General features: G+C 37.5%; 1 protein-coding gene across 5 annotated transcripts in view; it reads left to right on the forward strand.

The window, feature by feature from the left end:
• The window catches only part of rhobtb1 (Rho related BTB domain containing 1), a 68,849-nt gene that overhangs the window by 16,025 nt on the left and 35,872 nt on the right, over positions 1-16,952 (forward strand). The window contains exon 1 of one of the 5 annotated variants that reach the window (XM_028795390.2): positions 15,124-15,474. The exons of the other annotated variants lie outside the window; for them this stretch is intronic. The gene's annotated coding sequence lies outside the window, so the exon portion shown is untranslated. Of the gene's footprint in view, positions 1-15,123; positions 15,475-16,952 lie in introns of those variants that run through there. 5 annotated transcript variants of the gene reach the window in all.

Genomic DNA, 16,952 nt, shown 5'->3' on the forward strand with positions numbered 1-16,952 from the left:
TTTTTTCAATTTCAAATAATATAAAACATCGGTTTCCCACTGACTTATCAGAGGAGAGTTAGGATTCTTCCAATTTAACAAAACAAGTCAGCATGCCAAAAGTGTAGTGAATGCAATCACCGTTTGCTTGTCCTTCTCCAATTCAAGTCCGTCTGGAAGAACACCGAACACAGCTGTTAATGGGTTAGGAGGGATTGTGACCCCAAGGCTGTCTGAAAGGCACTTAAAAATTTTGGTCCAAAATGATGTTAGTTTGGTGCAGGCCCAAAACATGTGACCCAGTGAGGCAGGAGCTTGGTTGCAGCATTCGCAGGTTGGATCTTCCCCTGGAAACATTTTGGACAGTTTTAAGCGAGACAGATGAGCTCAATATATAATTTTTAGTTGAATAATTCTATGCTTTGCGCATATGGAGCTTGACTGAATTCTCTGCTTTGCTACCTTCCATTCCTTTTCTGATATATTGATTAAGAGATCTTCTTCCCAATGTCCTCTTGGATCTTTGAAAGGCAGGGACTCTAATAAGATTTTATATAATGCGGAAATGGTGTTTAATTCCTCAAAACTGAGCAGTATTTCTTCCAGCATGGTGGAGGGTATGAGGTGAGGAAAATCGGGCAGTTTCTGTTTAACAAAATTTCTAATTTGAAGATAGTGAAGGAAATGTGTAGCTGGGAGGTTGAATTTGGAACATAATTGTTCAAAAGATGCAAATATGTTGTCTATATATAGATCTCTTTTTTTTTTAATATTTTTATTTTATTAATTTTCATTGTAATCATTCCATACAAACAGATCCATTTATAACCCAACAAATTTGAAAACAAATCAAACCCCATCCCTGAGAAGGAGAGCTTAGCTAAAGGAAAATTTCTTTAAGCTTTTTAATAAGGCAACATTAGACAAAAGAAGGGGAGAAGTAAATATCTATATAAATAAGAGATGGAGAAGGGAGTTAAATACAATAATAGTTAATTCTCTTATTCTAAAATAATATTGATTAAATCCTGCCAAGTTTTGAAAAAATTTTGTACAGATCCTCTAACTGAAAATTTGATTTTTTCCAATTTCAAATAATATAAAACATCAGTTTCCCACTGACTTATAAGAGGAGAATTAGGATTCTTCCAATTTAACAAAATAAGTCTGCGTGCCAAGAGTGTAGTGAATGCAATCACCGTTTGTTTGTCCTTCTCCAATTCAAGTCCATCTGGAAGGACACCAAACACAGCTGTTAGTGGGTTAGGAGGGATTGTGATACTAAGGCTGTCTGAGAGGCACTTAAAAATTTTTGTCCAAAATGATGTTAGTTTGGTGCAGGCCCAGAACATGTGACCCAGTGAGGCAGGAGCTTGGTTGCAGCGCTCGCAGGTTGGATCCTGGCCTGGAAACATTTTGGACAGTTTTAAGCGAGACAGATGAGCTCGATATATAATTTTTAGTTGAATAATTCTATGCTTTGCGCATATAGAACTCGAGTGAATTCTCTGCTTTGCTACCTTCCACTCCTTTTCTGATATATTGATTAAGAGATCTTCTTCCCAATGTCCTCTTGGATCTTTGAAAGGTAGGGAATCTAATAAGATTTTATATATTGCGGAAATAGTGTTTGTTTCCTCGGAATTGAGCAGTATTTTTTCCAGCATTGTGGAGGGTGCAAGGTGGGGGAAATCGGGCAATTTCTGTTTAACAAAATTTCTAATTTGAAGATAGTAAAAGAAATGTGTAGCTGGGAGGTTAAATTTTGAACGTAATTGTTCAAAAGATGTAAATATGTTGTCTATATAAAGATCTCTGAGCATTTTAATCCCAAAACTTTTCCAGGTATTAAAAACTGGATATACTTGCGAAGGTTGAAAGAGGTGGTTCCCTTGCAAAGGTGCCACTGATAAAAGATTTTCCATCTTAAAATGCTTCCTAATGTGGTTCCATATTCTGAGTGAGTAAAGCACAATTGGGTTATTAGTATATTTGCGATAACTTTCATTTATTGGAGAGCAAAGCAGGGAATATAAAGAAGTACTACAGGATTTTACTTCTATTGCAGACCAAGCCTGTGTATGTGCATTTATTTGTGTCCAGGTTTTTATGGCTTGTATGTTTGCTGCCCAGTAATAAAACTGAAAATTCGGTAAAGCCATGCCACCTTCTGCCTGAGGTCTTTGTAGGGTCGCTCTTCGGATACGTGGGTGTTTTGAGTTCCAAATGAATGAGGTTATTATTGAATCTAACTGTTTAAAAAACGATTTATTGATATATATTGAAATGTTTTGAAATAAAAAGAGAAGTTTAGGAAGGATATTCATCTTAACAATGTTAATTCTTCCGGCTAGAGTGAGATGAAGGGTTGACCATCTATGCAAGTCTTGCTTAATTTTTTCCATACAGACGCCAAAATTTTGTTGATAAAGAGCTTTATGTTTACTTGTGATATTTACCCCTAGGTATTTAAACTGATCTGCTATGGTAAAAGGTAGGGTGTCTAATTTAATATTATATGCTTGTGAGTTCACTGGAAAGAGTATACTTTTATTCAGATTAATTCTAAGACCAGATATCTTTTGAAATTCTGTTAGTGCTGTTAAAACAGCAGGGACAGTGTTTTCTGGGTCCGATATATATAAGACCATATCATCTGCATATAGAGAAATTTTCTGTTCCAGTCCTTCTCTGACAATCCCCTTTATCTGATGAGAATTTCGGCAGTGAACCGCCAGTGGTTCAATAGCGATTGCAAACAACAGTGGCGACAAGGGACATCCTTGTCTGGTACCACGTTCTAGTTTAAAGTAGTCTGAGCAAATTTTATTAATACAAACTGAAGCTTCTGGACTGGTATACAGTAGTTTAATCCAAGCACAAATATTCGGGCCAAACCCAAATTTCTCCAATGCAGTGAAAAGGTAATTCCATTCGATCATGTCAAATGCCTTTTCTGCGTCTAATGATAGTAATATCTCTGGGGTGTTTGATTTTGCTGGTGAATATAACACATTAAACAAGCGTCGGAGATTTGAAGATAGATGTCGGCCTTTAATAAATCCAGTTTGATCTTGTGATATTACCGAGGGCAGCACTTTCTCCATCCTTCTAGCTAGAATTTTTGAGAGTATCTTAACATCATTATTCAGGAGTGAAATTGGTCTGTATGATGCACATTGTAACAAGTCCTTATTTTGTTTAGGAAAGACAGTGATTAATGCTTGACAAAATGTTTGAGGTAGTATTTGGTTGTCTCTAGCTTCTGTAAATGTTGCCAATAAGAGGGGAGCTAGCTGAGTGGAGAATTTCTTATAAAATTTCTACGGGGTAACCATGAGGGCCTGCTGAATTCCCGCTTTGAAGTGACTTTATAGCATCTAGTAATTCTGTTAGCGTCAGAGGTTTATCCAGTTCCTCAGCACTTAAAGCATCTATTTGTGGTGTCTGTAATGTATCCAGAAATGCATTAGATTGTGTGTTGTCTTCTTTGAACTGAGTAGAATATAAGATTTATAATAATCTCTAAATGTGTGCATTATATTTTTATGGTCAATGATTTCTTCTCCATTCGTGTTGGTGATTACTGGTATTGCATTGCAAAATTCTTGTTTGTGAATTTCTTGAGCTAAAAGCTTATTAGCTTTTTCTCTGTGTTCATAGTAATGATGTCTTGACTTATAAATAAGTTGTTCAGTTTCTTTATTTGTTAAGATGTTAAGTTCTGTATGCAGGGCCTGCCTTTTCCTGTGAAGAGCTTCACTTGGACGCCTGGCTTGTTCTTCATCTATTCTAGTAATTTCGCTTCTTAGCTCTGACACTTTCTTGGTTTCTAATTTATTTCTGTGGGAAAGATATGAAATAATCTGTCCTCTTAAGAAGGCCTTTAGAGTTTCCCAGAGTGTTCCTGCAGAAACCTCTGTGGGCGTGTTTGTCTCTGGGAAGAAGCTGATTTGTTTGGATATAAATTCTGTGCACTTCTCGTCTGCCAATAGAAGAGGTTTAAGACACGATCTGCGAGGTGAGTGTGAGGGGCTTAATGATTTTAGCTCTAAGACTAGAGGGGCATGGTCGGAGATAACAATTGTGTCGTATTTGCACGATTTAATCGTAGGCAGGAAATTATCATCTATAAAAAAATAATCAATTCTTGAGTAGCTATAATGCACTGGTGAGTAGAACGAATATGTTCTTGAGTATGGGTTAAGAAACCTCCAGGGGTCTGATAAGTTGTGGTCATTTAAAAACTGTGTAATTGTCTTTGCAGTGTTAGATGTCGTCCCCCGTCACAGGAGTCCTATCTAAGAGTGGATTTAAAACACAATTAAAGTCCCCAGCCATTATAATTTTATGAATGTTCACATTGGGAATGGATGCAAATAGATTTTGCATGAATTCGTTACCATCGACATTGGGTGCATAAACATTTATCAAAATCATTTTACTGTTAAATAAGTTGCCCTGACCATCACATACAGTATCTCCCTTCAGGGTCCGATACTACATCTGATGCTACAAATGGAACTGTTCTGTGTATGAGAATTCCCACCCCTCTAGTTTTCTTTATAAAGCTAAAATGGAACATTTGGCCAGTCCAGTCTTTTTGTAGTCTGAACTGATCCTTGGTTAGTAAGTGGGTCTCCTGTAAAAATACAATTTTAGCCTTTAAGCTTGTTTAAGTCTAATTCGTGATTCAGGCCTTTAACATTATATCTCACAAAGTTAACTGTCCCATCATGGAGACATTGATTCTGAGTTTTTAATGTCATTTTATAGTCTAAACTGGTAGTGAGGCAGTTTTAATCCTAATTTCAAAATTCCCCATGAGTTATTGCATTTTAGCCTATTGTTGCATTGATATTTATAGTTATAAGGATTAGAAGAATAGATTAGATATGGCCTGTTCTCCTTCTCTCCCCCTTTATCCCCCCACCCCCCCATTTTGCCTCCCCACTTGAGGCTTGATCCCACTTCACGATGTCCAGGTCCTCTGACATACAAAGAGACAGAGCACGTCCAAAACAAAACAAACCCCACCCCGCAGCGGTGTTAGAGAATTAAAACAAAGAGATATCTATTGCAGCTGAATTCTAAATACTATCTGCCGAAAATATAATCATTAACAGTCTTTAAGCTTAAAATAATCTTCAGCAATTTTAAGATATTAAGATAATAAAAGAAAGAACCCTGGGAATGATTTTAAAAAGTAGTCTAGGATAAACATAGTAAACCCTAATGTAATAGTATAATGTAATAGTATAAATAGTAGAAATAGCAATAAACCAAGAGTGTGATGTTAAACAGTCTACTTTAACACTAGAATTACCAGAGCGTACGAAAAAACTCATAGATCCGGCCCACCTTAAACCGCTTCTTAAAACCGTTCTCACCTCTCCGCCAGTGTCTTTTGTCATCTAAATGTACTGATAAAGACATGCTGCAAGCAGCCGGCTATTCCATCCCCCCACCGACTTAGAACTGGGAGTGAAGTGGAGTTTTAGAGTGGAAATAATAAATCGTTATTTGGAACACACGCATTTCATGTGTGTTGCGTTTCTACAGTAATCTGTGTAAACACATTTTTAAAACAGAAACGTTTTTTATATTCTAGTAACAAATGACACAATGTAGGCATAAACTATATAATGTATGAAGCCTGAAGTCCAAATATCAAAGAAACACTTTCACAAAAGGTACAAAAAAAAAGCTGCCGCCTTAGTGTGCGACATTGACACTTGTTTACTATGACTTCCGCAGTGGTGCAACAGTATCAGTTGCTGACTGCTAGTTAGAAGGTCATGAGTTCGATCCTGCATGACTCCCTTTTGAGAAATGAAGTGTTCTTATTTTTACTATTTTAGAATAAAAAGATACATTTGATTTCAGTCTGTAACAGCTGGTGTAATTGATGATATTTGCAAAGGTTAGCTTTGGTATTTTTTTTTTTTAATTCACTTTTCATTCTCTGTCACGTTCAGGATCCTTCCCTACCACCCCCCTCCTCCCCCCCCCCCCCCCCCCCCCTCTCCACCTGACACTGCTGTTTTCACATATAGACGCGCTATAGCTCTGCAGTGTATCACGATACATATGACCACATGTTTTTTTTTTCCATAATCTTGCCAGTCTCTACATGTTGCTGTATGCTGTTTCTTTTGTACTCCAGGACATGCAGAGGAAAGCATAGCAAAAAGTAGTAACTTCAGCGCTATATGCAATCATCAGACACTCCACATCTGACAATGCTGTTTTCACATAAAGACGCACTATAGCTCTGCAGTGTACTTGTGACTGCATTGTCGTACCAATGCTTGCGAACTGAAGTGTCTGCATGCACTTTTCGTGGCATTACACATGTATTTTTTGAGCATGCCCATGTAGCTCAAACACAGGAACATATGTTGATGTAAAAGTATAACAAAACAAGTGCACTTTTATTCAAGACTATAACCGAAGAAAAAAGAAAGCAAGTTACAGTAGGCGGTTGATATGACAGCTTGCGTGGTGCAATGCTAAGAACTGCTGATTTCCATTCCATGCTATATAACTTAACTGTTAACATTTGAATCTAATGATTGCATATAGCGCTGTCTTTTTCAGTGTGCGCAAGAATATGCAGGTGGCCAGTTGCTGCGTGCTACAACGCACATTTTAAAAAAAGAAACAGAGAAATATAAATGATGTTTTGAAGAAATCATTTTATGATGCGAATAGTACCAATCAGAAAACATTGTCGAAGTAATGCAATATTATTTGAAAACGAACAGCGTCAGGTTAGGTGTGAAGTTATACTGGCGCTGTTTGAGTCAGATCAGAAGCTGAATACGCTGAACAAGCTTCTGTTCTGACTCTAAGTAAAAAGCATGAATTAATCAACAGAAATAACCACAATCGACATTTTAAACTTAACGATTTACAGTGCATAACAATTTATAAATTTTATGTCCGTTTGAGGAAAAAAAAACACTTTCTCCAAAGCCGAGAATCGAACTCTCGTCTCTGTAGTATGGCAGGGTTGCTGTGCTCCAAGTCAGCAAATCTTAGCGTTAAGCAATAGAAAGTGTTGTAGCATCCTTGAACCTTTTGTTAAAGTGTTTATTTGATGTTTGGACTGCAGGCTTCACAAATTCTATAGTTTATGCCTACATTTTGTACATTTATTACTAAAATATGAAAAAGTTTCTGTTTTAGCAATGTGTTTACACAGATTACTTTTGAAACGGAACACACATGAAATGCATGTATTCCAAATAACGATCTATTATTTCCATTCTAAAACTCCAGCAGTTCAGTCACTCCCAGATAATCAAACAAGGCATGAGCTGGGAAAACTTAGTGAACGTTCTGCAATGGTGGGGAATGGAATCGCTACTTGCTGCTCGTCTTAATCAGCACATGTAGAAGACAAAAGAGAGGTGAGAACGGTTTTAAAGTGGGCCGGATCTATGAGTTTTTTCGTAGACTCTGGTAATTCTAGTGTTAAGGTAGTAGAAAAAAAAAAAAAAACCCAGCCCTACTTTAATTACTTCCACACTTCCACACTCACGTCTATAACTGTAATTAAGACATAAACATATAATGTCGAAGTAAAGAAAAGGATGTATAATTATCATACCAGTCTCTTTAAAAGTGGATCCAACAGCAGATGATAGGTCCTTCCCATGTCTTGACAGAATACGGCTCCTTATTAACTTTCAAAAAAGTGTCGGAAACAGCTTCTTTAGTTCCTTTTCAGCTTCCTCCTTGCTTGGAAATACATAATATTGGTCTTGAACTTCCACTTTCAGTTTGGCGGGATACACGAGGCTGTATTTGATATCGGCTTTCTGTAGCAACTTTTTAATGTTAAAGTAGGCTGCGTGTTTTGCAGCTGTTAATGGTGAGAAGTCGGGGAAAATACGAATAAGATTATTTTCAAATATAACCTCTTGCTTGTGTCTGAGAAGTGCCATCACATCAAGCTTACATCGTAATCGCTCGAAGCGGACAATAAAAGACCTAGGTTTAAAGGTGCTTGATAAGCAGCTGCTATCTCAATGTCGAGTTTAAAATCATCTCCAATTATTTTAGAGAGTAATTCTACTGCAAATTTCACTGGGTTTGAGCTTTCTCGTTTCTCAGGTATACCCTCAATTCTTATATTGTTTCTTCTGCACCCATCTTCCAGGGCCGCAAGTCTGTCTTCGAGTTTTTTGCATTCGGAATTCGCAGCTGTAGCTTTTTCATCTGCGTTAGATGCCAATTGTTTCGCTGTTTCAACTCGAGCCGTGAATGCCTGCTTAACGTCATTAATCTGGTCGGCAAGCATTTTCAGTTTGGATCTGTTTTCTTCAATGTGTTCCTCTAATTTCTTCAACATGCCTTTAAAGTTCACGTCAAAACGTTTAAATACACAATGTTCGCCTTCTTAAGCTCATTCTTGTTATCCTTCTTAAGCTCATTTATGGCCGTAGCCATGGCAGAGGCCAGTGTAGCGATCATCTCTTTCATTTCAGTTTTCACTTCGGACAGTTTGTTTCGGATTTCGTGCTCCGCGAGTGGAAATGCAGCTCCTGTTACAGCAGGTGCTCCGGGCTCGCGATGAGTAGATGAGAGCACATCCTGCAGGGCCTTTTCTAGTTTCGAATGATCCTCAAAAATCGGCGATCCATCGCGACCTGTATCACTTGCACCTTTGCTCCCATTTTCACTCTCGATTGGAGACGATACAATGGAGCGGGGTCCCAGGAAATCTGCGCATTCGTCTGCCTGTTCCAGGTCAGTCTCCGTGAGGCCATACCTTGCACTCGGGCCGGATGTCTGTCCAGACTTTGATGCAGCTTTAAGTTTCTTTTCCGGTTCTTTCTGACATTTCTTCTTGTTACTCATGCTTGTATATTGTAGTGGAAGTTCCTTGGTCGGATTAAATACAGGATACCTCTAAATAATATGAAATACGTGGGAAAATAAAGCCGCTGCTAGTGGAGCTCTGCTTCAGACGTCCATCTCCTATAACGAACGAGATCAACTCTCACATTTAGTGGATGTTTAAGCAATATAATTTTCTTAACAATTAACTATTCTTAACAGTTAACAATTACTTCACAAATATTTTGAAATGAGGTAAATACTATATTTCCCATTTCAAAAATACAGGCAGTGCTATACAAATAACATAGAAATATAAAATACCATTTGAAACTTTAAATGATCAATTAATGTATGAAATAGTTCAGAAATAAATTATTTTAATTTATTACAGACCTGTGCTAAAACAGATCTCACTTATTATCATCGCCTACCAAGGCTATGGGTAACATAAAAGATTACCTTAGCTATACCATATGTTTCCAGCATTGTAATTTCTTCTTGGTCCAATAAAAAAGGAAACAGCTAGAGTAAATATTTTTCACCTGCTTTTGTTGATCCCAGGTTCTTCAGAAGTGAAGAGACAATCTATATCACTCACCATTTTACATTTAGGCTTCCTTACTTTACAAAAGCTTTAAAAGAAATCTGCACATCTCAAAGAATTGGGAACATACGTGTTTGCAAGATTATGGAAAAGAGTCAATTAATATTTTCACTCATTATGTAGTTTCTATGGTGGCAACATGTCCAATAAAAAAACTATGACTGAGATCTGGGTCTCTTCAGGTAGCTAGAGCTGATCACTTTACTAGGTCAATGGTCTGAGACTTGTTAAGCAAAGTGCAGCTTCTCCTTATCCAAAGCTAGAGTTCTGTATGCAATCTTTTCAAGTGTGCTGACCTCATGTCATGTTAATGGATTTGCAAAGGCATTTCAGTCCCAGTCTGCACAGGATATATGAGTTGAAAGGTTAATAAAGCACCATTTTAAAAGCTAAGCATCTGATGCTTGTGTTTAATTTCATTGTCATTTACCAAAGCAGTACGCAATATAAAAAACAAACATAAAAGGCATTAGCAAACTTCAATCTGAACCTTTCTGTTAGTTATTTTCTCAAACGTATGTTAAGAGTATTTGTGCCTTTGAGTTTTTCTATAAGTAAGTAAATAAATATCAATGAAGATACAGAAAGAAAAATTAATGTTAACATTATGATATTTGGGGTTAGTCATATTACATGCTAATTTAACTTCTAATATGATTTTTTAGAAAACACTGAATGAAATTACAGGTGGCGCAGTGGTAGTGCTGCTGCTTTGCAGTAAGGAGACTATGGAAGGTTGTGGGTTTGCTTCTCGGTTCCTCCCTGTGTGGATAGCGCTTTGAGTACTGAGAAAAGCACTATATAAATGTAATGAATTATTATTATTATAACCGTTAATACAGTGTTTCAAAGGAGAATAACTGTAAATAATTTTAAAATAACTAAGCATAATCCACTTTATTCAAATATGTTTTTTAAAGTTTACAATGGACTGCCATTCACTTCAGGTGTGACTCCACCTTTCTCCAGTTAATAAATAGCAGGATCTAATTCTCACTTACTGAAAATTTGTCACAAGTATTCAGCAGATAGCTTAGAGCATGAGGCCAGGTAATCAATCCATGACTCCTGTTGTGAGATCACTATGGCCACCACTCTTTTTTCCTTTTGCTGCCTTCTATAAGAAACCAGAAAATAATTCTCATAAGTGTGCTTTTGGTGTGAAGTTACCTTTAAACCTTGATCCTGCTGTCAATCAAGATAAGACTTGGATGTGAAGAAGCTTTTTAATCTTCTTAATTCCTTTAAGTGGCAGACTTCTGAGATACACATTAGCCTACAGCATGTTTATATCCTAATGATTTTTGGCATGAGTGTCTTAAGATAAGCAGGGTGTCTACAATTTGACATCAGAAATACATGACAGGATGATAAGAATCTTGGGTATGGTGGTACCAACAGATGAAACTGTGCTGCAATCTGTCACCATGATCAAAACCCTTACCGAGTTTTGCTGCTCAGTAACAGTTAGAAGGCTACTAAATAGTCTATACACATTGTCATAATTAATTTTTAATTACAGGCACTTTATTTTGCCAAAACTAAAAAGTAACTATACTTCTGCGTCTTACAGTCTTTTTCCAAGTACAGGAAACACATTTTCAAGTTCTTAACTTCTTCCTTTTCTACATTCAAATACACAGTACATCTCCAAACAGGTGCTAAGAAAAAAATATCATGTAACTTCTATTAAGTGTTTATAATATTGCTAATAGCATGAATTGTTTGCAGCATAAATGAGAACTGGGTATTGAAAACACACTTAAGATTTTCCAGATAGGCCCTCTACCAATTAGGATGTTCTATATGACTTTCTATGTTTCTAACACATTATAAAACTTTTCTAACTTTTTTTTTTATCTTTGCTTGTTTTATTTTTGGACACACTGTCCATGCATTGAAGGCTCCTATGCACGAATGACTCAAATAATGGATAAATGGATAAACAGTATTAATCAAATCTTGGTAAATTTACTGTGTACTTCTCTTTTCTTATAAAAGATACTGAACAATCAATATTCTACAGACTTTAAAATACTGATTTCCACTCTATTCAAGGTCAAATTATATATACAGTGGTGTGAAAAACTATTTGCCCCCTTCCTGATTTCTTATTCTTTTGCATGTTTGTCACACAAAATGTTTCTGATCATCAAACACATTTAACCATTAGTCAAATATAACACAAGTAAACACAAAATGCAGTTTGTAAATGGTGGTTTTTATTATTTAGGGAGAAAAAAAAATCCAAACCTACATGGCCCTGTGTGAAAAAGTAATTGCCCCCTTGTTAAAAAATAACCTAACTGTGGTGTATCACACCTGAGTTCAATTTCCGTAGCCACCCCCAGGCCTGATTACTGCCACACCTGTTTCAATCAAGAAATCACTTAAATAGGAGCTGCCTGACACAGAGAAGTAGACCAAAAGCACCTCAAAAGCTAGACATCATGCCAAGATCCAAAGAAATTCAGGAACAAATGAGAACAGAAGTAATTGAGATCTATCAGTCTGGTAAAGGTTATAAAGCCATTTCTAAAGCTTTGGGACTCCAGCGAACCACAGTGAGAGCCATTATCCACAAATGGCAAAAACATGGAACAGTGGTGAACCTTCCCAGGAGTGGCCGGCCGACCAAAATTACCCCAAGAGCGCAGAGACGACTCATCCGAGAGGTCACAAAAGACCCCAGGACAACATCTAAAGAACTGCAGGCCTCACTTGCCTCAATTAAGGTCAGTGTTCACGACTCCACCATAAGAAAGAGACTGGGCAAAAACGGCCTGCATGGCAGATTTCCAAGACGCAAACCACTGTTAAGCAAAAAGAACATTAGGGCTCGTCTCAATTTTGCTAAGAAACATCTCAATGATTGCCAAGACTTTTGGGAAAATACCTTGTGGACTGATGAGACAAAAGTTGAACTTTTTGGAAGGCAAATGTCCCGTTACATCTGGCGTAAAAGGAACACAGCATTTCAGAAAAAGAACATCATACCAACAGTAAAATATGGTGGTGGTAGTGTGATGGTCTGGGGTTGTTTTGCTGTTTCAGGACCTGGAAGGCTTGCTGTGATAGATGGAACCATGAATTCTACTGTCTACCAAAAAATCCTGAAGGAGAATGTCCGGCCATCTGTTCGTCAACTCAAGCTGAAGCGATCTTGGGTGCTGCAACAGGACAATGACCCAAAACACACCAGCAAATCCACCTCTGAATGTCTGAAGAAAAACAAACTGAAGACTTTGGAGTGGCCTAGTCAAAGTCCTGACCTGAATCCAATTGAGATGCTATGGCATGACCTTAAAAAGGCGGTTCATGCTAGAAAACCCTCAAATAAAGCTGAATTACAACAATTTTGCAAAGATGAGTGGGCCAAAATTCCTCCAGAGCGCTGTAAAAGACTCATTGCAAGTTATCGCAAACGCTTGATTGCAGTTATTGCTGCTAAGGGTGGCCCAACCAGTTATTAGGTTCAGGGGGCAATTACTTTTTCACACAGGGCCATGTAGGTTTGGATTTTTTTTCTCCCTAAATAATAAACACCATTATTGAAAAACTGCATTTTGTGTTTACTTGTGTTCTATTTGACTAATGGTTAAATGTGTTTGATGATCAGAAACATTTTGTGTGACAAACATGCAAAAGAATAAGAAATCAGGAAGGGGGCAAATAGTTTTTCACACCACTGTATGATGAATTAACAGCCCAACCATAAAGGTAAACCTTTTTATAATGGACACAGCTAATTCTACCAAGCATACCAGCTACAGCAATTGTGGTTTCACATATCGATAAAGTTAAAGTAATGACTAGTAGTTGTAAGCGGCCACAGGTGACTTCAGCGGTACATCAGTGCAATGTGATATGAAATACAAAATGAAATAAACGCATCTGTAGCCCAAAGCTCTATGGATGTGCAATCAAGATTTTAAAAATTACCTTGGGAGATCACAATGTAAGCATTTTGCATAAAACAAGTATATTAGGTGTTGTTACATTGCGTACCTCTACTGCTTGACCCTTCATGTAAGTAAAATTTTAAGTCAAAATTTACCTGGCTGCCTGCTTATCTAAAACGTGGTGGCACAAATATTGCTCTAAGACCTTTGATCATCATGGATATGCCAATTATGTATTCATACTTTCCAAGTGAATACCTGCACCCCACACAAACCACCTTTCTTTTTTTTTCATAGTATTCCTGTATACATAAGTATCAGAGTTATCAACCCTGCCAAACATGTAACTTGTCCTAGCTTTCTTTTTAGGCAGTTTGTTTATGAGATGCACAACTCCTGTATTTAATTTCACTTCTAGTTAATTCATGATCTGAGTCTGTATTTAAAAGTTAATTCTAAAAATAGCCCATCCAGTACGCATTAATTTTTCCATACATTTTTTTGTAGAGACATATTACGTACATTTATTCCAAGGGCATGCCCTATATTTTTGTTGTTTGCAACCATCTAATGATGTAATTGTACAAAGAGAGGGTTTACGTGATCAGTTTTGCATAAGATGTAGCATTTAATATCTTACTGACATGCAACATACTGATTGCAATGCACTGCTTAAAATCATTGAAATACACTATAAAAAAAGAAATGACACAAGGGTAACTGCTGACCCATTACTAACGGAAGACTCAGAATAGAGAATCAATTGTAGTTCAGTCAGATGAGCAAGCAGCATGTACATTTAAAAAAAATTAAATGAACCAAAATATACTTAATTTATTGATTTGTGTGATGGAGCTTATTTTGAAAGTAGCTATATAATTATGATGGAAATGTTCCATAACAGTGTATTGTTGTGGTTGAGAAACAGATTTGGAACATAAAGGCATTGTGTAATGAATACCCTTTGATACTCTATACTACAGAGCTAAAATAAAATTACAAACCACAGAATAAAATTGAAAATAAAGGTTCTGCACTTCAAATTGGGCACAGGGTGCACATATTGGTGGGTTAACCTGTTTAGAAATCGATTCATTAACTCCATAAAAATAGCACATTTTAAAATAATAAAGATCACATGCTGCTTCATCAAAACAACCAAAACATATAACTTAATGTGTCATCAGTTCTTGGCTGAATGTTACTGTATTAACAGAAATCAAAGTAAGATCAATGCCTTCACTGGTACTTAAAACTTAAAAAACTTTTCTTTTTGGTACATGAAGCATCAGTTCTTCTCAGAGTCTAGCATCAATTACATCATTCCTTCAGTGTCTAACTGGTGGTGCTGCTGCAAAATTATGCACAGGACAAAATTATACGTGCAGCATCTTGTCTAAGAATAACTGTCCTTCGGGAGTCATGTTGCAATGGGCAATCGACGTCGGTAACCTTGTCGACCGCATTATGGTTTAACTTGTATTTGTACGTGAAACCACGAGAGTGATTTTGGGCAGGGACTAAGAGATCGTTAAATGTACCGCATAAGCTTGAACTCACAAACCCACCCGCACACACACACACACACACACACACACACACATATATATATATATATATATATATATATATCACATCCCTTTGCATCGCAGATAAGAAATCCGCGACAACATGATGCAAAGCGCATTGTTTAGTATCCGTGTGGTAAGCCATCAGCCCCTATGATGCTCGCCTGGACCACCTTGTTTTCTTGAATGAAATCTAATCGCCGCGCTATAAATAGAACAGAGGTCGCTGACGTCACTGAGCAAGCTGGAGCCGATATGCGAGGCTGCAGCTGATCATCTCTTTCACTCGCACAGCGCTGGGGGAAAAAGAAGTGGGCCAACACGGAAGATAAAGACTGAGATATATGCACTGTTTCTAACATGCGTTAAAACGACAACAAAGCATGAAGTTTCTGCTACTGGAAGCTGGATACGGATTAAGAAATGATATTTGCAGTGCTTCCCTAGTTAGCTTAGTTGAATAATTTTAATGTCTTGATATTTTCTGATGGGGGGTCAAGGATAAGTAGGAGAAATCAGGCATGATCTCCGAAATCTCCGCCCCAAACACGCACGCATTTACTTAACAACGGTAGGTGAATTTATTATTCATATGGTGGAGACTGGGCAGTAGATGACAGATGTGGTGCTCAGCATTAAGTTTGTAAATATGATTTCCAAACTGTCCGCTGACAGTTCTTCAATAACTATTCGTTTGTTACTGGGCTGACATCTATGAAGGGTAACTGGGGGTTTATAACTTGAACTTTTGAAGGTGCAATGAATACGAACCTGAATGGGTGCCGAAAGCAAAAAATGCTGCAGTGTGCCAAAACTATATGTACAGATAACCAACGCCTTTGCATACAATGATGCATGCTGGAGTATAAACCTCGTTACTGTATTCGAATCGCGACGAAATAAAAAAGCAGAGGTGACACTCAGTTCACTCCCGCTTCCTTCTAAATACAGTTTTTAAATGATCTCCGGCGCACGTGCACTTAATATTTTTTTCCAGTAAGTGCTTACGAGCGGTCGCCAACCGAATGTAATTACAGTCCGCAAAGTTAAGCCCATTGTCCCAGGGATAAGGGCCAACTTAAGCGCGCATTGTGTTAACAGACTTGTCGAGGGGAGAAAATGCACGGTATTATTTTACCTCATGTCATATTTCATGATTTGCTCTCGATGCTGCTAGTCTGAATAGGTGGAAGAACGCCTTCTGACAATACGATAGCCGACAGTTATACGGGACACGGTAACATGAACCACGGGGTTTTGTTCCAGCAAATGCAATACTGAGCACGTACTGTATAAACCTTCGACTGTATCTCACATGGTAGCTGGTACCCATTAGCGCCACAGCTTGAAACGCTGCTAATAAAATGAATTGCCCTACCTCAAAACAGCAGGATCGCAAGGTTTGATGCGCACTTGTCTCAAAGAATATTTCCCGTCATGCCGTCAGAGACGTAGGTCCGAGTGTTACATTCGGTTCGCTCAATCTGCAATGTGCAGTCGAGTTAATGTATCGGCGCAGTATCTTGTTTGTTATTGAAGAACAATGCATAAAATAATAATTGGTTATTTATCTTTGACAATGTTTTCTAAATCCGTGTGTGTATAATAAGTGTGTATTTATGTTTTGATGAAGCCGCGGGTATTTTTACATATGTACTTCGTATATAAAACCTTCACCAACACCACAAAAGACGTGGTGATTAGTGTGGAATTTAGTTTCCTTGGCGTATTGTGAGACACTAAAGTCTGAAATTCAACGAGGGTATGTTGATATTTATTGCTTTTAGTTCCCACACTGTTTTGATGTTTCTAGAAAACTTGACACTGCTAAAGTTCTATGGAGTGGTTTTGAATGTTTGGATAATACGAGAGTTCATTGGAGACAAATTGTGGTAAAAGAGTAAGGTGTACTTTGTGCTAATAGAACCCATCAAGGAGTATTAGGTGTTTCATTCAGTTGTTTGTTGGAGAAATTCTGTTCTTTAAAATAAAGATCAAACCTTTTGTAGGCTCAGGAATTTAGGTGCCTGGATTAACCTAGAAACGGTT

The sequence above is a fragment of the Erpetoichthys calabaricus genome, chromosome 2 (genome assembly GCF_900747795.2).
Source record: "Erpetoichthys calabaricus chromosome 2, fErpCal1.3, whole genome shotgun sequence".
In the NCBI taxonomy this organism is placed as follows: Eukaryota; Metazoa; Chordata; class Cladistia; order Polypteriformes; family Polypteridae; genus Erpetoichthys; species Erpetoichthys calabaricus.